At 43.9% G+C, this 23854-nt stretch overlaps 1 pseudogene; it reads left to right on the forward strand.

Moving 5' to 3' along the window:
* Nucleotides 1–17442, forward strand: part of LOC130112670 (beta-1,3-N-acetylglucosaminyltransferase manic fringe-like) — a 91329-nt pseudogene extending 73887 nt beyond the window's left edge.
* Nucleotides 17443–23854: the final 6412 nt, after the last annotated feature.

The raw sequence follows: 23854 nt of genomic DNA on the forward strand, positions 1-23854 counted from the left end.
AGGCAGGGAACAGCATTGTGGGTGGTGGTGTTTATCTTTAAGAGTCACTTTCAGATGCTCCATTCTGCTTATTCGTCTTATTCAACCTCTTATTCTAGTCGTGAGTTTGATTCTCATCCTGTGTGTGTGTGTGTGTGTGTGTGTGTGTGTGTTTTGTCTCTCAGAGGGAGGTGCGCTTCTGGTTTGCAACAGGAGGTGCAGGATTCTGTGTGAGCCGGCGGCTGGCAGAGAAGATGGCCCCCTGGGCGAGGTGAGGAGGCAACACGAGGTTCTCCTGGCACCCGTGTCGACTTAAGAAAAACAACAACCAAACACCCTTCTCTCTCTCTGCTGGGAGGAGGGGAGAGACGGGGGGTGGGGGGGGGGAGGAGGAGGAGGCGCTCGCAGAGTAAACAGTAAACAATAGACGGTGATGAGTCATTAAGAGTAACAGTGTGTGACTGAGAATGATGGAGAGATGGAGCAAGAGTGAGAAAGAGAGAGGGAAGGGAAACAGGAAGTGAGATATTAAACGCTGCTTATCGCCTCGGCCCGTTAGAATCATCGTTATAATCAAAATCCCGCCCGATATGTCGCACCGATATGATGACACATTTATCTTCTGCTGACAACACCGGCGGGCGTTTAAGGAAAGACCGCCTACAAAGAAATGAAGGCCCTTCTGATATTCACACAGGCATGTAACTTGAAGTGACAGTGTACCAGTGGCGGCTGGCGCTAAAAAAGATTGGGGGGGGGCGCAATTTACCTTGGCGCAGCACACCTGACAGCTGCTTTAATGTGCACACAGTCACAGAGTTATTAAGAAGGACCATGCAGCCCATATACTTTATCAGGGTTCGTAGACGGTGGATGATTGACAGCTGAGACGAGGCATCGTGCTGGGTGTGAACATGATTGACAGCCACGAGAATTGTCCAATCACATTAGATCAAAAAACATTAAAACAGTACCAGCTCGCTGCCGATAAAAGTGGGAGTGTCTGGGGCGGCACAGAACAGCGCCCCCTGGACAACCTGAAGAAACCAATCAGACAGCAGCCTCAGGTCACCTGCTCGCCACAAGTCCGAGGGCTTACATAAGGTGTGGTTTGGCCGGCGCCCCTCACCCAGGAAGTATATGTATTCAGACAGGAAGTATATGTATTCAGACAGGAAGTATATGCATTCAGACAGGAAGTATATGCATTCAGACAGGGAGTATATGTATTCAGACAGGAAGTATATGCATTCAGACAGGAAGTATATGTATTCAGACAGGAAGTATATGCATTCAGACAGGAAGTATATGCATTCAGACAGGAAGTATATGTATTCAGACAGGAATCAACCAAACACCATTTGGAACCAATATTTAATGGCTGCTGACAGGCGCTCACAGACTGAAAAACACTTTTATTTCATCATTATTTGCATTACACAACTACTAAATTATATTCAAGCAGATTTTCACCTCTTGAAATTTGAAGGGGGCGGCGAACCCAGCGCCCTGTACTGGCCAGCCACCACTGCTGCCAAAGGCTAATAAGCTGAAAGTTGATGAGGCCTCCGGGGCCAGCACCGATACATCTCAGGACCCTGGGACTTTCTGTCACCACGCATCAATATCTGATTGGCTGATGATACTGTCCTTAACGTTGTAATCAGTTTGCAGCTTCGGCCCCCAAGGAAAGGCCAGCAGTAATACTAGTGGTGGTCCAGGGACCTGTGATGTGTTCAGACCACGCAGGAAATCCCTGCTCAGCCCCGCGAGCAAACAAGTAGTTTAATTCAGACACATTTGAGGCGGACTTCACTTTAACTGTGAAAAACAAGTTATGATTTTGATTTTGACAGGGCCAGCAGAGAAGGCCCTGATGGCCCCGACTGCTCGCCGCTGGTGATACTCGTGATCCACTGGTGAGAGTCAGCAGTTTACAGGGAAACCTTCAGGCACCGGCTTATTTTAGAACAAATGCGAGAGCAAAGGCGTTTGAAAATGTTATGCCAAAATAAATGTAATGTTTTTATTCTCTATTTAAGTTGAAGTACTTTGTGCTGCTCTCCTTCGGTGAATGTGGACACTGGGAAACTGTGTAGTGTTTAGCAATAAACCAGGACAGGTACTAATAAAGCAGCGTTTATTAGATGTCTGCAGCTGCACCAGGCATTATAAATACTGTATGATAATAAGTAAACTCCGCTGGTGGAAATGGGTACACATGGTGGTGTTGAGATGGAACGGGAGATATCGATATCGTCATCAGCTGACATAAACACTGAAACAATCGGTTATTGGAGATCGTCAACAGTGGCCAGTACAGGGCGCCGGGGCGCCACTCCATTCAAATATGAAGAGATGAAAATCTACTTAAACACGTTAAAGATCATTTAGCTGCATAATGCAAATAATTATGAAATAAAAGTGTTTTTTGGGTTAAGGTGAGAATTAGGATTGGGTTAGGGTTAGGCTAAGGGTTGAAGTTAGAATTAGGATTAGGTAAAATTTAGGGTAAGGGTTAAGGTTAGAAGTAGGATATGTTAAGTTAAGGGTAAGGGTTAAGGTTAGGATTAGGATAAAGTTAAAGTTAGAGTAATGGTTAATGTTAGAAGTGGGATTAGGTTAAGGTTAGGGTAAGGGTTAAGGTTAGAATTAGGATTAGGTTAAATTTAAGGTAAGTGTTAAGATTAGAATTAGGATAGGTTAAGTTTAGGTTAAGGGTTAAGGTTAGAATTAGAATTAGGTTAAGGTTAGGGTAAGGGTTAAGGTTGGAATTAGGATAGGTTAAATTTAGGGTAAGGGTTAAGGTTGGAATTAGGATTGGTTAAATTTAGGGTAAGGGTTAAGGTTAGAATTAGGTTAAGGTTAGGTTAAGGTTTAAGGTTGGAATTAGGATTAGGCTAAGGTTAGGTTAGGGGTTAACGTTGGAATTAGGATTAGGCTAAAATTAGGGTAAGGGTTAAGGTTAGGATTAGGTTAAGGTTATGGTTAAGGTTAGGATTAGGTTAGGGTTAAGGTTAGGATTAGGTTAGGGTTAGGGTTAAGGTTGGAATTAGGATTAGGTTAGGGTTAGGGTTAAGGTTAGGATTATGTTAGGGTTAGGGTTAAGGTTGGAATTAGGATTAGGTTAGGGTTAGGGTTAAGGTTAGGCTTGTAGTTATGACGGTCAAGGTTAAGGGTTAAGGGCTGGGGAATGAATGTAGTCTATGATAAAACGTGAAATGTAAAAGAAGAACTTAAAAATAAATATTGAAACGGTCCCAAAGAACGACCGGAACTTAAAAACTACCAGAACGACCATGGCGGCCATTTTGACCGCCATGGTTTTTAAACTCTGTATTCTGTCAAGACGTATGTGTGTGTGTGTGTGTGTGTGTGTGTGTGTGTGTGTGTGTGTCCCATGTATTTGGACGCTTGATGTGTGTTAACGTGCACATTTGCATCCCCGCGTGTTACAGCGGCTCCAGGTTTCAGCAGACGTCGGCGGCGATCCGGCTGCCGGATGACTGTACGGTGGGCTTCATTGTGGAGAAGAGGCTGGGGGTGTCCATGGTGCACTGCCCCCTGTTCCACTCTCACCTGGAAAACCTCCTGCTCCTCACCCCCAGCGACATACCAGCACAGGTCAAACACGTCCTCTGTCATGTAATGCACCCACAGACAGACAGACAGACAGACAGGCAGACAGACAGACAGGCAGACAGACAGGCAGACAGGCAGACAGACAGACAGACAGACAGGCAGGCAGACAGACAGACAGACAGACAGACAGGCAGACAGACAGACAGACAGACAGACAGACAGACAGGCAGGCAGGCAGGCAGGCAGACAGACAGACAGACAGACAGACAGACAGACAGACAGGCAGGCAGGCAGGCAGGCAGACAGACAGACAGGCAGACAGACAGGCAGACAGGCAGACAGACAGGCAGACAGGCAGACAGACAGACAGACAGGCAGGCAGACAGACAGACAGACAGACAGACAGACAGACAGACAGACAGACAGACAGACAGGCAGACAGACAGACAGACAGACAGACAGACAGACAGACAGACAGGCAGGCAGGCAGGCAGGCAGGCAGACAGACAGACAGACAGACAGACAGACAGGCAGGCAGGCAGGCAGGCAGACAGACAGGCAGGCAGACAGGCAGACAGACAGACAGACAGACAGACAGACAGACAGGCAGGCAGGCAGACAGACAGACAGACAGACAGACAGACAGACAGGCAGGCAGGCAGGCAGACAGACAGACAGACAGACAGACAGACAGACAGGCAGACAGACAGGCAGACAGGCAGACAGGCAGACAGACAGGCATCACTACGTACTTTGTTCACTTTGTGATGGGCATGTTGATGAGTCTTATTGTACTATAACGACACATTCACAGCAAAGTTTACTTACCTTGTGAGTTGTGGGTTTTTAAAGGTCCCACCAAATGGAAAAGTGTATTTAAATTCTCGTCCCCTCGTTTTCTTTTTGTACTTGGGAGGATAATTTTTTTCCTCTTCTCGATAAATGCAATAATTCTTATTAGTGATGTCATCCTGGGGGCGTCCGGGTAGTATAGCGGTCTATTCCGTTGCCTACCAACACAGGGATCGCCGGTTCGAATCCCCGTGTCACCTCCAGCTTGGTCGGGCGTCCCTGCGGATACAACTGGCCGTGTCTGCGGGTGGGAAGCCAGATGTGGGTATGTGTCCTGGTCGCTGCACTAGCGCCTCCTCTGGTTCAGGGGGGGTGTTCCGTGGTCTTCCCTGCATGATCCCTCCCTGGTGAAACTCCTCATTGTCAGGTGAAAAGAAGCGGCTGGCGACTCCACATGTATGGGAGGAGGCATGTGGTAGTCTGCAGCCCTCCCCGGATCGGCAAAAGGGGTGGAGCAGAGACCGGGGCGGCTTGGAAGAGTGGGGTAATTGACTGGATATAATTGAGGAGAAAAGGGGGGAAAGGTAATGTCATCCTGGACTTGCAGATGTACTCTCAAAAAATGTCCGCTGAATGAATGGGAGCGAGATTGGGGAGAAGATGAGGGGTCTTCTGCCACCAAACTGAAACCAGCCAATAGCGTGTTGACGTCCACCTTCTCCTAAAAATACCCAGCTGCTATTGGCTGCCACTCTAATCACGTTAGTTCTCAGGGTTTCACGGGATTTTCAAAGCCTTGGTTTGTATGGGGGATCCCAAATCCACCCAGGACGCCGTGCAGACTTCCGGTGTTTCCCCAGCTTTGGAACACTCCATCCTAAAAGCTTCCCCCATTTACAGAAGAAGAAACGGAGCAGATCTTTACTCCGTCCTGCCGTAGCAGCAAACGCCTCTTCTTTGGTAGGAGAGTTTTGCTCCTGACAGCTTCACCTACCGTGGAGTTCCCTGCATGATGCAGCTGTCAATCATAGAGAGAAGCGTCATATTGAGATGAGCGCCAACGTACTCCCTTCCCCTTCCCCTCTCGAACGTTTTCCCTGCACGTTTTTGCCCGACTCCTCCGTCTGCGACTGAAAACAAGTGTCGTCCCTACTGGTGATTTCGCACGGTGGGGCTTCCATATAACGCTGGTCTGTCTCTGCAGGTGACTCTGAGTTATGGGATGTTTGAGAATAAGATGAACAGCATCAAGCTGAAGGGAATCTTCTCCATCGAGGAAGACCCCTCCAGGTTAGTCTCTCAACCCGAGCACACACACACACACACAAGTACAGTGTAAAGTCCCTGTTTATATAAATGTATTTTACCTTTTTTACGAGACTTTTTTTTGGCCAATCAATCGAGCAATTAAGCATCCTCATCATCTTCTAAACTTCACCTGTCATGTAGTAAACGTGACAAATAAGCTGCTACTTGTTTCTTGTAAATGGGCGACGTCTCATTTTGGCATGACTGCCAATGGTTCTCGTGTTGTTCACAGTTACTTTACTAAACTCCTATATGCCCTTGTTCACTGCTTCAATTGTGAATCATGAAGTCCCAGAATATGAGTGGCATGGTGATCCAGCGGGTGATGGTAAAGAGAGACGTCCCAGCGGTGTACCACTACACCGATGTGGCAAACACTATAGACTAGGCATGGGAATCACAGAGTAGCTCACGATACGATATTGTCACGATACTGTATCAACATGATACGATACTATCATGATACGATATTGTCACGATACTGTATTAACATGATACGATACTATCATGATACGATACGATGTTGTCACGATACTGTATCAACATGATACGATACTATCATGATACGATACTATCATGATACGATATTGTCACGATACTGTATCAACATGATACGATACTATCATGATACGATACTATCATGATACGATATTGTCACGATACTGTATCAACATGATACGATACTATCATGATACGATACTATCACGATACGATATTGTCACGATACTGTATCAACATGATACGATACTATCATGATACGATACTATCATGATACGATACTATCACGATACGATATTGTCACGATACTGTATCAACATGATACGATACTATCATGATACGATACTATCATGATACGATACTATCACGATACGATATTGTCACGATACTGTATCAACATGATACGATACTATCATGATACAAAACTATCACGATACGATATTGTCACGATACTGTATCAACATGATACGATACTATCATGATACGATATTATCATGATACGATACTATCATGATACGACATTATCACGATACTGTATCAACATGATACGATACTATCATGATACGATATTGTCACGATACTGTATTAACATGATACGATACTATCATGATACGATACGATGTCACGATACTGTATCAACATGATACGATACTATCATGATACGATACTATAATGATACGATATTGTCACGATACTGTATCAACATGATACGATACTATCATGATACGATACGATATTGTCACGATACTGTATCAACATGATACGATGCTATCATGATACAATACTATCATGACACGATACTATCATGATGCGATACTATCATGATACGATATTGTCACGGTACTGTATCATGATACGATACTATCATGATACGATATTGTCACGGTACTGTATCAACATGATACGATACTATCATGATACGATACGATATTGTCACGATACTGTATCAACATGATACGATGCTATCATGATACGATACTATCATGATATGATATTGTCACGATACTGTATCAACATGATACGATACTATCATGATACGATACTATCATGATACGATACTATCATGATATTATATTGTCACGATACTGTATCAACATGATACGATACTATCATGATACGATACTATCATGATATGATATTGTCACGATACTGTATCAACATGATACGATACTATCATGATACGATACTATCATGATACGATATTGTCACGATACTGTATTAACATGATACGATACTATAATGATACGATACGATGTTGTCACGATACTGTATCAACATGATACGATACTATCATGATACGATACTATCATGATATGATATTGTCACGATACTGTATCAACATGATACGATACTATCATGATACGATACTATCATGATACGATATTGTCACGATACTGTATCAACATGATACGATACTATCATGATACGATACGATGTTGTCACGATACTGTATCAACATGATACGATACTATCATGATACGATACTATCATGATACGGTATTGTCACGATACTGTATCAACATGATACGATACTATCATGATACGATATTGTCACGATACTGTATCAACATGGTACGATGCTATCATGAAACGATACTATCATGACACGATACTATCATGATGCGATACTATCATGATACGATATTGTCACGGTACTGTATCATCATGATACGATACTATCATGATACGATATTGTCACGGTACTGTATCAACATGATACGATACTATCATGATACAATACTATCATGATACGATATTGTCACGATACTGTATCAACATGATACGATACTATCATGATACGATACTATCACGATACGATATTGTCACGATACTGTATCAACATGATACGATACTATCATGATACGATACTATCATGATACGATACTATCACGATACGATATTGTCACGATACTGTATCAACATGATACGATACTATCATGATACGATACTATCATGATACGATACTATCACGATACGATATTGTCACGATACTGTATCAACATGATACGATACTATCATGATACAAAACTATCACGATACGATATTGTCACGATACTGTATCAACATGATACGATACTATCATGATACGATATTATCATGATACGATACTATCATGATACGACATTATCACGATACTGTATCAACATGATACGATACTATCATGATACGATATTGTCACGATACTGTATTAACATGATACGATACTATCATGATACGATACGATGTCACGATACTGTATCAACATGATACGATACTATCATGATACGATACTATAATGATACGATATTGTCACGATACTGTATCAACATGATACGATACTATCATGATACGATACGATATTGTCACGATACTGTATCAACATGATACGATGCTATCATGATACAATACTATCATGACACGATACTATCATGATGCGATACTATCATGATACGATATTGTCACGGTACTGTATCATGATACGATACTATCATGATACGATATTGTCACGGTACTGTATCAACATGATACGATACTATCATGATACGATACGATATTGTCACGATACTGTATCAACATGATACGATGCTATCATGATACGATACTATCATGATATGATATTGTCACGATACTGTATCAACATGATACGATACTATCATGATACGATACTATCATGATACGATACTATCATGATATTATATTGTCACGATACTGTATCAACATGATACGATACTATCATGATACGATACTATCATGATATGATATTGTCACGATACTGTATCAACATGATACGATACTATCATGATACGATACTATCATGATACGATATTGTCACGATACTGTATTAACATGATACGATACTATAATGATACGATACGATGTTGTCACGATACTGTATCAACATGATACGATACTATCATGATACGATACTATCATGATATGATATTGTCACGATACTGTATCAACATGATACGATACTATCATGATACGATACTATCATGATACGATATTGTCACGATACTGTATCAACATGATACGATACTATCATGATACGATACGATGTTGTCACGATACTGTATCAACATGATACGATACTATCATGATACGATACTATCATGATACGGTATTGTCACGATACTGTATCAACATGATACGATACTATCATGATACGATATTGTCACGATACTGTATCAACATGGTACGATGCTATCATGAAACGATACTATCATGACACGATACTATCATGATGCGATACTATCATGATACGATATTGTCACGGTACTGTATCATCATGATACGATACTATCATGATACGATATTGTCACGGTACTGTATCAACATGATACGATACTATCATGATACAATACTATCATGATACGATATTGTCACGATACTGTATCAACATGATACGATACTATCATGATACAATACTATCATGATACGATATTGTCACGATACTGTATCAACATGATACGATACTATCATGATACGATACTATCATGATACGATATTGTCAAGATACTGTATTAACATGATACGATACTATCATGATATGATATTGTCACGATACTGTATTAACATGATACGATACTATCATGATACGATACGATGTCACGATACTGTATCAACATGATACGATACTATCATGATACGATACTATCATGATACGATGCTATCATGATACGATATTGTCACGATACTGTATCAACATGATACGATGCTATCATGATACGATACTATCATGATATGATATTGTCACGATACTGTATCAACATGATACGATACTATCATGATACGATACTATCATGATACGATACTATCATGATATGATATTGTCACGATACTGTATCAACATGATACGATACTATCATGATACGATACTATCATGATATCATATTGTCACGATACTGTATCAACATGATACGATACTATCATGATACGATACTATCATGATACGATATTGTCACGATACTGTATTAACATGATACGATACTATCATGATACGATACGATGTTGTCACGATACTGTATCAACATGATACGATACTATCATGATACGATACTATCATGATACGGTATTGCCACGATACTGTATCAACATGATACGATACTATCATGATACGATATTGTCACGATACTGTATCAACATGATACGATGCTATCATGATACGATACTATCATGACACGATACTATCATGATACGATACTATCATGATACGATATTGTCACGGTACTGTATCATCATGATACGATACTATCATGATACGATATTGTCACGGTACTGTATCAACATGATACGATACTATCATGATACGATATTGTCACGATACTGTATTAACATGATACGATACTATCATGATAAGATATTGTCACGATACTGTATTAACATGATACGATACTATCATGATACGATATTGTCACGATACTGTATTAACATGATACGATACTATCATGATAAGATATTGTCACGATACTGTATTAACATGATACGATACTATCATGATACGATATTGTCACGATACTGTATTAACATGATACGGTACTATCATGATACGATATTGTCACGATACTGTATCAACATGATACGATACTATCATGATACGATATTGTCACGATACTGTATCGACATGATACGATACTATAATGATACGATATTGTCACGATACTGTATCAACATGATGCGATACTATCATGATACGATATTGTCACGATACTGTATCAACATGATACGATACTATCATGATAAGATATTGTCACGGTACTGTATCAACATGATACGATACTATCATGACACGATATTATCGCGATACTGTATCAACATGATACGATACTATCATGATACGATATTATCGCGATACTGTATCAACATGATACGATACTATCATGATACGATATTATCGCGGTACTGTATCAACATGATACGATACTGTCATGATACGATATTGTCGCGGTACTGTTTTAACATGATATGATGCTATCATGATTCGATATTATCACGATACTGTATCAACATGATACGGTACTGCCATGATACGATATTATCGCGATACTGTATCAACATGATATGATACTATCATGATACGATATTATCGCGATTTTGTATCAACATGATACGATACTATCATGATACGATATTATCGCGATACTGTATCAACATGATACGGTACTATCCTGATTCGATATTATCGCGATACTGTATCAACATGATACGATACTATCATGATACGATATTGTCACGGTACTGTATTAACATGATACGATACTATCATGATACGATATTGTCCCGATACTGTATTAACATGATGTGATACTATCATGATACGATATTATCGCGATACTGTATCAACATGATACGATACTGTCATGATGCGATATTATCGCGGTACTGTATCAACATGATGTGGTACTATCACGATACGATATTATCGCGATATTATATTATCGCGATAACATCGTTGCCCACAATAACCGTGGTATCACGATACATCGATCCCGAGATACTCGATATATGGCGAGACAGTCATCTAAGATACATCACATCTGTGTAACTGAAGAAGAAAAAAATACCCCTAAATTGGCAAAACGAAGGGATTATTTATTCACTGCGTTGTGGTGTCAGTTTTGCAGCATTTGACAAGTGACAGGAAACAATGTACAACAAAGTGCATAGACTCCTAAGCTTAGCCTCCTTTTAACCCAAACTGACACACACACACTAACTGCAACTTGGTTGCCATCATTACAACGTGAAATAAAATTCCCTGGCAGTTTGTTTCTTCTTTCTGTCCCTTAAACTTCTGTTACTTTTGTTTGAGTCTGACTGCTATCAATAAATATTGGGGGGGGAAACATGATCGAGGGAAAACAATGTTTTAATACAATATCGATATTTGGCACCGGTGTCTCGATAAGGTGTGAATGTTTGAGGAAGTATTCCGATATATCCCAGTATCGATATTTCGTCCCACCCCTACTATAGACACCCCCGCGGTACTCCGTTGTCCTGGTAACGGCATCGCTTAAAAATGACCCAACGACTACTTGCGAGCTGCACATTAATCTCCAAACACAATTAACACAACATTACAACCGTTGCAACTTGCTACACTGTATATGAAGAATAGCAATGCGTCAACAATTAGCCGTTATCCAGAATGGACGATAAATAATTTATGAGCGTATTCATACACGTCCAGACACACCCAGAGACAAAAAAAAGGTCAACAACTATTATTTCCTTTTGCATTGAATTTCAGCTGCGGCAGGTTCCCACCGACAGAAGCCGTTGGCTCGCGGGCGTGCGTTGGGCGACTATGCGACGAACGCCGTCGTCGCTCATCCTCATGGAGAGCTGAGGAGGTTGAGTCTCTCTGAGGGAAAATACGTAGAAAAACTTCAGCGTTTATTTTGTTTTCCCTGGAATACATCCAGGAATTAACTTCCCCCATCACAACAAGTACGGGCTCCTCGCAAATAGGTGCCAAAATGCAGACGGTCCAAACCTGAGGGGTGCTGGATCTTGTCCAGGCAGGATCTGGCACAAACAAACAAGCGACCCGGTCTTAATGTGCGGTGACATTTTGTAGCTTATTTGCTATGGGCCACATCTAGCCAGAAATCTGTCCCTCACCTCTAGGTCATCCAGCCTGAACACTACTATCAGTTGAAGTACCCGGGCTTAGGCGTCCTAATTTGTGCCCCCCCCCCCCCAAAAAAACCCATATCCAAACAGCTGTTGCCCCCTGAAACGATGACTATCTCATGTCCAACAGCATTTAAAGAAATGGAGGGAGGGGCCACATCCCTCAAGGCTTTATCTTTGCAGGGATTTTAATGGCTCTGTTTGGGTCTCGCCTGAGGTTGCCCGGAAACCTCCGGGGCCGTGTGCCGCGCTGGTGGGCCGATGTCCTTCTCCACAGGGTCCACGCACAGCGTTGTGGTTTGATTTCACAGACGGTCCACCCCGAAGATGTGACGTCTCTGCAGCCGCGGCCCGTCTCGTGTCCTTGTTCTGCACGAGATAACATCTACTGATAGAGGCGTCTAGAGTTCTTATCGCCAGCTCCAAAAACCCCCCCCCCCCAAAAAACACAAAACGTATTGGCCTGAACGGTCCTCGGGGGGGGGGGTCTTTCCATTTGTTCCCATTCGTTTCTGCCCCACTGACGTCATGCGGAGTTAGTCGACTTGGTGACAACGTCAACGTTTCAGGGGTTTGTCTGCCCACGTAGCAACGCCTTGTGTGGGTTTGCCACAGAGGAACTCGTATTTTGGGACTTGGTTCGGAAATTAACAATCTCCCCCAAATGGAAGCCAGCCCAAAAATAAATAAATAAATAAATGAATAAAAACCTGCAAAGAAAAATAGGAGTTGCAAAGGGCAGCCTGGAACAGGTTCAGAAATAAGGCGGCGAAAACAGAATCTCCCAAAAGCAAACAGTCGCCATCAAAGGTCAGGAAAGGAGAAGGAAACTCAAAGGCAGGACTGAGCAGTTTATCTGGACTACGCCCGGGGGCCTTCATAAGAAACCAGATCCACCTGGCTCGCAGAATGAAGCAAACATTCACACATTCCTCTTGGTAGCGCTGGCACATGGAAATATTCAATTTTCCACTCCACGTCACTTCATTTCAATCAGAAGAGAGGTCTGCATGGTAAACATTTTTTTATTTTTGGAAAAGCAAATAATGGACCCAGCAGAGCTCTGACAGTTGTTGGCCTTGAAGCAAAATGATAATTAAGATTGTCCAAAAACCCTTATGAACTGATTGAACTGGAATTTCTAATTTTATAACAGGTGTTTGCAAAGTGAAAGCTCTTTTTCAACCGAGTTCAGTTGTAGATTTACACAATAGCACACACACACACACACACGCACACACACACACACACACACACACACACACACACACCGTCAGCCAATCAAAAGCTCCTCTCACTTGTGTCTGAAGTGTTGTTGGGGGGAGGTCGGAAGTGTTTAAGTGTCTCAGATGGGAAAACACTCAAGGTTTCAAGAGCTCTACACCGTTGGTTTACTCTCTGGGCCTTGTTTTTTTTTCTATTCTGCCAAGTTCTACTTTATGTTCATTTGTCATACCAGTTATTCCAGCCATCTGATTTGGGAGTTTCCAGACGTTACACAGCAGGTAAACATCGTTGAGGTGGGGCCACGAAAAAGCTGGAAATGTCAGAAAATTTTGAAAATACAATTTCCAGGCCCTGGAAACATTATGGAAAATCTTAATTTTGTGAAAGTTTTGGGAAAAGTCACGTAAACCTGACTTCAGTAGCATTAACTCTGTTAAAGATTGTTTTACAATTTGAATTTGTTTTTTTGTTTTTTTTTTCAAAAGTAACAGCAGGTTTAACCATTACGGCACGGATTTAAAATGTCTGTCTTGAGTGCATGCAACAGTTTGTCTCTGTATGCTTACACGTGTCTCAGTTAGCTAGCTAGCTTCCCCATCAATTTAGCTAGCTAGCTAGCTTGTCAACAGTATACTGGGCAAGTTCAGTTTCAACAATTAGTGACTTCAAGTGGACAAGTACAATATGCGGCTTTCAAAAGTTGTTGAGAGACTAGACCGAGTTCTACATCATATATATAGTATTGAAAGACACCTTTTCATTATGCAGGTTGGTTTTTTTTTTAAATACCTTCTTTTGGGCATAGAAATTAAGCTAAAAGTGATGGAGAAGACATGGAAAATTCATTGAAAACCTTTGGTAAAAAAGTATGTGAACTCTTATGGAGAACCACATGCTCGACACTCCCTAAAACATCCGAGGCCTGCAAAACTCATTAAAAGCACTACGCCACACAAAATCATCATAACCTGAACTTATTCATAAGAATATCCTCACATTGGCCAAATCTGTAGAGACACACTTTGGCTTCACACTCAGCAGTAGCTTGGATGAAAGCCAGTCAAAACTAATATGTAAATTTAATACCCTCCCCGCCCCCTGGACGTCCATATGCATGCACAATGGGTCGCAAACAACTAGGTAGGTCTGAGAGGCAAAGAAAACTGATGTTTTTGGCATCACAACGCCATGTTTTAAGAGAGGAACTTGTCATCGCTGGGGGCAAGACGTCTTTGGAATCGTACAGCTCGTTATTTCTTGTCTAACAAATGATTCTCTCCCTCATGAACTCACAATGCTATAACTGAAATGTTTGCCATGAATCCAAAGCAGTTGGAGGGAAACTGGTCCTTAAATGTAGTCCATAATATAAAATTTCAAATGAACTGCCAATTACCAAATGGAACTAAATGTATAGACTCTACTAACCCCTGTTTCCAAGGATGGCACTGACAACAATTGTCAAATTGTTGTAACTTTTAAGCTAGTACCATATGAGATATTTTGTTTTTAATCAAACTTTTTTGATGACGGCAACAGATATGAACTAATACCTTGCCACAGTGGTATTTTTTCCAAGCAGCCTTCTTTTGTGAATTGCTCATTTTATGAATGGCAATATATCAGAAGGGGGATGTCATCAACATAGAGTTAAATCCGAAGTGGCAATCCCCATTCACAAAAAGGGACAATGCCTACGCCATGCTATTATCCCCTACAGCGTTGTTATATGGCACCTGTGTGAGTTTTGTGAATAACCCCGATAGTGTTTTCATCCTTGCTTAAATCAGACACGCTCATGTTGGCATGACGTCTCCCGAGCATGAATTGTTTGTTTTTTCTCCCCTCTCTCTTCCAACAGGTTCAAGACGGTGCACTGTATGTTATACCCCTTCACCAGCTGGTGCCCTTGAATTCGCCATAGAGGACCGCTACTTCTGCAAACACTTGGGACGAGATCAAGTAACCCAAATGGTCAAAGTGCTGTCCGCTGTCGCTGTAAGCTTGCTTATGAACAGAAGTCTGGCTCGGGTTTTAGAAGAGCAAAGCGGAAAGGCGGGAGTGTTTACCAAGTGGACAACCCCGACCACAGACGCACCGTTGAAGTAGTTCCACAACGACCCCCGAAGCTTCTTGGGGAATATTCCCATCCAAGCCTGCTCCTGCTCATCTGTGCGACAGATGAAGCAGTAAACGGCTGACAGTTTTCTGGGGATGATTTAGAAATTGAAATTATTTGAGAAACCGTCCTGTCCGTGCTTGGTGTCACATACATGCAGACCAAGAATGGACAAAGCCAACCCTGTCATGCACTTTGCTTGGACATTTAGCCTTCACCTATGAGTACTTTGTGCATGTTTTTAGTGCCATCGCCTAGCAATAGCATTTTCTTTACATGAAGGTGCAGCACCTGGCTAGCTTTTTTGTTTGTTTGCTTCTTTTTTTTTTTTAGATCAAATTGATCAAAAAAAAAATGATTTGACCAACACCTCGTCAGCGTCCATCTGAAATACAAACAAACACTTCAGTTCTCTTTTTGGCTAAGTGTTAGATGCGAAGAGGACCTCACGCTGAACGTGCTGCCTGCGAGCCAACACAGTGGGCTGTGTTTTTTGGGGGGCTTATCCATCATTTGCTGTTTACTGATGTGACACAAAGGCCAGAAAGACTGGAAACGGAAAGCGGCGCTTGTGAGTGGTGTGCTGATTTACAAACCCATCCTGCTTTTGTTTTACGGCCGCTGTCTGCCATCGCAGCTGTTCGCTATTTATGGGCAACCATAGATTTTTTTTTTCCCTTCCACTTTCCTTGTTTTGTGGATTTATCGGTGGGAATCACTTAAAAAAAAAAACACCAGCACTTGTCTAATTTATTTCCTTTTATAGATTTTTTTTTTTGCTTTACGTGTTTACATTTTTCTCAGACCGTCGAGAGACGGCATAGGGAGTGCGGCGGTAGACTCTTGATATTTTGACGTTTTCTCTGTGGACGAGGAAAATGCAGCGGGGCCGAGGCTTTTGTGTACCGCCGCGTCTCGGCTCTTTATGTCGGCAGCCTCTTTTTTATCTTTTCTTTGGGAAACCTCTTGAAGAATATTTTTGCATTTCCTTATTATGCTGCATGCGTTGTTTACCTGCGGCGGCCCTGTCACTGGCTGCGGGTGATGCTAAACCTGAACTTTCCCGAACCCAGTGAATACTAGCGCCACAGTATCACCCTTGTATATATGCAAGTGTGTGTCTGTGTGTGTGTGTGTATGTGTGTGATGAACTTACTACACAGCAGACCTTACTAAGTCCCACATCTCCTGCCTCTCTCTCACCGTACCGTTCTTCCTCCCTCTTGTCATCATCGTCTGTTTCTCCGTCTTTGTCTACCAAACCTACCCTGTCAAAAATGCCTTGTCTGTTTGAAAAAAAATAAAGCCCCCCCCACCCCCCACCACCCCCCATGTCTCCTGTTATGTTCATGTCGTGTCTTCCACCGAGAGCCTCGCCGAATCGATACAGAAAAAGAGTATATATGAGAAATTATTTAGGGGAAGAGGAGAGATTTGAAGGGATGGCAAGATGAGGCCTTGTGTGGCGGCCTGGCGGCCTGTCCGGGGCGTCTCCCCGCCTGCCGCCCAACGCCTGCTGGGATAGGCTCCAGCATCCCCGCCACCCTGGGAAGCGGGGTAGGCGGTTCGGCTGGATGGAGTTTCACAGTTGACCCGCTGGCCTCATGTTTCCGCCCCAGCCGAGGATACGCAGACATCATGAAATGTAGTCGACAGCCGGCAGAAAGTAACAGCGTCCAACGTTGCGGCCCTCCTTCATAACAGGGATACAAATCTCCCGAGCGAGAGCGAACAATTGATGGAGGCGGGCGTGAGCAGAATGTGTATGGCAGGTGATCGTCTCGCCGTTGGTGTAGTGCAGGCTTTCTCATTTGCTGGGAATTGGACTGTGATGAGAGCAGCGGCGGGAGCGAGTGGCGACGTGGCTCGCCTGGCGAGCGCGGAGGAGCGGGTTCAGGGTGTCTCAAAAGCGATGACGGCGTAGCCCCTTGCTCTCGGTGACACGTCCCCTATGCGCTCGGTGAGGGGAGCGCAACCCATCATCTTGAATATAGATCACGTGGTGGCTTTCTTCCTTTCCTTAGTTTGTGTGTACGGGCCTCATTTTCACCGTGGCAGTAAAAAATCCGCTTTCACCGCAAAGGTCGTGGAGCAATTTCTGCCCAGAAAGGGCCTGTATTCATGGCCAGCCCACAGCTTCAGTCACAGTGAAGCTTTATTTTCTGCAAACTGCAAACTGTTTGTGTCCTTTCTCTATAATTGTGACTTAGTTGGATGATTTTTTTAGCTGCTTCTTAACTTGACGGGCTTTTGTCTTAATTCTCCCCCGGTATTTTATCCCCGTTAGAAATGTGACACAAGTATTTGATTTTTTTTTAACTCTAACAAAGTGTACACAAATACTTCTCATATGTTTTATGTTTTTGATAGGCCAGTATTTGTACTCTTGACTAGCTCAGACGAGAATCGGCGTAACTTCTGACGTTTTGATTGGTCTGCTGACCCACCGATCACAGGGATCACGCGGCACAGATGCAAACGCTAACGTCCCTCAGTCTGTCTATACATGTTGGGGTGTATAGGATGGTTTTTTTTCATGTACATAACACTGCACAACATACTACTGCCAATATGTAGAAGATATTTGAGACCCCTGCTGGCCCAAAAGGTGGCTTTCTTTCCTTAGTTTGTGTGTATGGGCCTCATTTTCACCGTGGCAGTAAAAAATCCGCTTTCACCGCAAAGGTCGTGGAGCAATTTCTGCCCAGAAAGGGCCTGTGTTCATGGCCAGCCCACAGCTTCAGTCACAGTGAAGCTTTATTTTCTGCAAACTGCAAACTGTTTGTGTCCTTTCTCTATAATTGTGACTTAGTTGGATGATTTTTTTAGCTGCTTCTTAATTTGACGGGCTTTTGTCTTAATTCTCCCCCGGTATTTTATCCCCATTAGAAATGTGACACAAGTATTTGATTTTTTTTAACTCTAACAAAGTGTACACAAATACTTCTCATATGTTTTATGTTTTTGATTGGCCAGTATTTGTACTCTTGACTAGCTCAGACGAGAATCGGCGTAACTTCTGACGTTTTGATTGGTCTGCTGACCCACCGATCACAGGGATCACGCGGCACAGATGCAAACGCTAACGTCCCTCAGTCTGTCTATACGTGTTGGGGTGTATAGGATGGTTTGGTAACACTTTAGTATGGGGAACGTAGTCACCATTAATTAGGTGCTTATTAGCATGCAAATTAGCAACATATTGGCTCTTAATTGGTCATTATTACGTACTCATTAATGCCTTAGTCTGCATGGCCTTATTATACAACCAGTAAGCCATTAACTATGAGTTTTCCCTCTATAACCTCAGAAGTATTGCTTATTAGTAGTACCATCTCAATATGCTTTGCTTAGTATGGCCTTTATAAGGTGGTAGTACCACAAGAAGAGTTATTCTCCCTTACTAACACTTAATGAATATGGTCTGTTCTTACATAACAACACACAAAACTACAAGTGTTCATAGTGTTAAATTACTGTAAATTAAGTTGTTGTTACTTAGAATATTTTCCCCATACTAAAGTGACATCATCATTACTAATTCACTAGTAATTAAGTTGTTGTTACTTAGAATATGTTCCCCATACTAAAGTGTCATCTTGATCATTACTAATTCACTAGTAATTAAGTTTTTTTATGTTCCCCATACTAAAGTGTTACCAATGTTTGTTTTTTTTTTCACGTACATAACACTGCACAACATACTACTGCCAATATGTAGGAGATATTTGAGACCCCTGCTGGCCCAAAAGGTGGCTATAGGTGGATTTGAGAGATAAGTCTGTGGAGGAGAGACAGTTAGCGTTAGCACCCCGGGGGGCAGCCATGACAGTTGGACAACGGAAAACATAACTGCTTTTTCACCGGTTCTCCAAAAATTCACATAATAATAATCTATCAGGCTCACGGCGACGAAGGACCCACAAAGCAGACTGGCGCGGGCAGTAAAAGTTCCAAAACAGAGGCTTTATCAGGCAAAAGGGCCGGTACATGGGATTCAATCAGATCAGGCCGAGTCACAAAAACAGGCCAAGGTCAAAACACCCACTGGGAAGACAAGCAAATGATGCTGGAACGCCCACACCGGGGGGGGGGGGGACGACCTGGCAAGACGAGGGAGCAAACGCCTAGCTTAAATACACACATGGGGGAGACGATGACACACAGGTGGGACACTTTAGGGCGGGATCAGGGTAATCACACGGGAGGGAAACTTGACAAGGGGCATCTAGGCTCTGGAGCGGGTCGTGGCGACGATCAACGGGCGTTTTTCACCGGTTTTGCAACGGAGACGGGCTCGCCGAGGCTGTCGTCTGGCCGGCTTAGCAACAGTAACCAAGAAGGTCTTGGGGGTAACCTATAGCACACGAACCAACGCGTTTACACACACACAACAACAACAACTTGGTTCTGTATAGCGCCTTTGAAGGAATCCAAGGGCGTGTTACACTAGAAGAAAAACCAAAAGACCACAGACCCCGGGCCTTGGTTAAAAGGTTGGTTTTCAGTAGTCTTTTACGACTGTCCAAAGGAGCAGCGTTGGGGATCTGTGCTGGGTTAGAGCTCTACAGGGTGGGGGCTGCCCCGCTAAAGGCTCTATCCCCGGGAGTCTGCAGGCTGATGTGGGGGTTGGAAAGCAGGCCCGTGTCTGTGGACTGCAGACTCCGGGATGGAATATAGGGGTTGAGGAGGTCTGATGGGTACTGGGGCGTATTGGGCGTGGAGGGATTTATAGGCGAGGAGGAGGACGTTATAGGAAATACGGGATTTGACTGGGAGCCAGTGAAGTTGGACAAGGGAGGGAGTGATATGTGGCCAGGGCTTGATGCGGGTGAGCACCCTGGCAGCTGCATTCTGCACATACTGAAGCCTGCCTGGGGCTTTGCTCGGACTCCATTGCAATAATCCGGATGGGAAGTGATGACGGCGTGGATAAGGGACTTTGCCGCGGAGTCGGAGAGTAATTGCCGGAGTCCGGAGGTATTTCTGAGGTGAAAGAAAGCAGATTTGGCGACGGATTTGGCGCGTGACTGGAATGAGAGGGTTGAGTCCAGAACGCCACCGAGGTTGCGGCCTTCTGGGGACGGGCAGAGGGAGCAGCCATCCACGACGAGGAGAAGATCTCCAACCTTCCGGAGCAGCGCCTTGGGAGCCACAACCACGAGCTCAGTCTTATTGCTATTTAGCAAGAGTAGATTTGATGACACATACGCAACATCCTGTCCTTAGACCCTCGCGTCGGATAAGGAACAACTCCCTAAAAAATAAAAAACTATAACAGGGAGAAACCTCAGGGGGAGCAAGAGAGGAGGGACCTCTCTCCCAAGACGGACAACATGCAACGGATGCTGTGTGTGTGCAGAATAAAACACAACTTACAGAATGCACCATTTAAAGATGATACCAGAATTATAATGGAATCATAAAATATATGATGAGGAGGATGCCAAGCAGTGTCAAGAGCCACGTGACCACGGTCACCATGGAGACCTGGGAGGGGAACAGATTACACACAGGGCAGACTCGCATCACACCATTCAGAAAGACAGGAAAGCCATGTGGGAGAAGAGAACGGTTTGCCAAAACAAAAACAAAAACCGACCCCATAGTACGTTTTAAAGTTCAGCGACCTCTAGCGGTCGTGCTGCCAATGGCAATCTTAGTTCCTACACTAGACGGCGAAACAACACAAAAACGCACTGACTCTGTTGTTCTTAAACGGTTTTTATCACTATTTACTGACTGACCACCTTTATCAGCCTGTCTAAGAGGCGTTGTAAAAAGGATGTCGACAAGTAGATGAAGGCCCACAATGCACCGAGGCGAAACGTATCTGTGGCATATCGCCTGCCACCGGTAGGGGCGCTAGTTTAGGAAAGGCTCCTGTGGGTCGTGCAGGGTTGGGCGACCTCATCCAGAAAGGGTTTTTGTTCCAGCCAAGCAGTTGCACACCTGGTCCCACTGATCAACCGGGAGAGGCTCTGCTGAGGGACTTGATGAGGAGACACAGGTGTGTAGCTGCTTGGTCGGAACAAAAACCTTCACCCACACCGGCCCTTTCTGCCCGAGGGTGTACGACCCATGTGGTCGTATGGGTTGGAGGACTTGTAGGGGTCAATAATCTATACTCTGTAATCTGGTCTGCAGAACAGTGGTTGGTAAATTCATTGAGACAGAAACCGACCCGCCATGCAGTCCAGGTTGCGGAGCACTCAACTTAAAGGCGACTAATTGTAGGTTAAGGCAAAAAGATGAGTTTTAAGTCTGGATTTAAAGACTCAACAGACTCTGATTGTCTGATGGCAGCAGGCAGGTTACTCCAAAAGGCCCTGCTGCCACCAGCTGACTTCTTTTTAACTTTGGGGTACACACAGGAGCCCTGTATTTTGAGGGCGAAGAGCTGGAGGTGGACTGTACGGTTTAAGGAGATCAAACAGGTAAGATGGGGCCAGCCCATTTAGGGTTTTATAAGTCAGCGGCGGAGGTGGCAAATCCAGGTCCGGAAAGTAAAAGTCCCAGCCATGTTTTTGTTCCACCGATGCGCCAAACCAGTTGATACGAATCAACCCCACTCTTCAGCTTGACGGAGTAGCGAAATCAGCTGATTCAGTACACGGGGTGGAAGAAATACATGGTTCGGATTCGGACCTTCTGGACCTGGCTTTGCCATCTCTGGTCAGCAGATGCACCTTGAAGTGTCATCTAACAAGGATAGGAAGCCGGTGAAGGGAGGCAAGAATTGGTGTAACGTGACCAAATTCTGTGTGTGTTTGCGTGCATTGCGTGCGTGCGTGCGTGCGTGTGATTGTATGCATTTGGAATAGTGTGTTTGCGTTTGTATTGTGTGTCTGTCTCATAGAAATAATATACTGCCCCAGCAGTCCATAAACAGGACTAACGGTAGTTTAGGAGGACAAGGTCAACTGCAGGCAGGAAGCTATGACTGTCAATGGGAAGCTCTCATCTTCTCCGCCCCATCACATAAAAGTGGCCGGGGTCTCATAATGGCTTCCGGACTTTACGGGAGTAGTCAAGTGAGGAAGTGCGTGTGTGTGTGTGTGTGTGGGGGGGGGGTATCCTTAGGTAGCCAGTAAAGTAGATAGATAGACGGATAGATGAGGCGAGGCGCATCAATCTTTAGCGCCCACTGTCCATGCACTGAGGCACAAACCTACACAAAAATACACAAATCCTCACCAACCCACCCACAGTCCCAGGTGGAGGTGCTGAGTGGTGTCCTGGTGTTTCTGCTGCTTTAGTCTTCACGTTCATGTCAAGGAATATCGACGTAAACGCACGTGACGGAGACAGACAGAGAGGGCGAGATGGTGCACAGCAGCCATGCTGACTAGTTTTATGAAATATGGTCATGCTGGCTAGTTTCAGTTTTATAAAATGTTGTAGTGACTTCGGGGGGGGGGCAACCACAGGAACTGCCGCAGCCGGGACGCGAACCCGTATCGCCCGCACCGCGGGAGACATCGCTGACCAGGAGGCAGCTCGGGACGCCGCATCCGGGACGCGAACCCGTGGCTCCCACACCGCAAGCAACCACGTTAACCAGTCGACTAAAGGGCCCGACCCAATGTAGCGAATTCGGGGGGGCGGGGGCAACCACAGGAACTGCCGCAGCCGGGACGCGAACCCGTATCTCCCGCACCGCGGGAGACATCGCTGACCAGGAGGCAGCTCGGGACGCCGCATCCGGGACGCGAACCCGTGGCTCCCACA

This window comes from Lampris incognitus, chromosome 5 (assembly GCF_029633865.1).
Source record: "Lampris incognitus isolate fLamInc1 chromosome 5, fLamInc1.hap2, whole genome shotgun sequence".
In the NCBI taxonomy this organism is placed as follows: domain Eukaryota; kingdom Metazoa; phylum Chordata; class Actinopteri; order Lampriformes; family Lampridae; genus Lampris; species Lampris incognitus.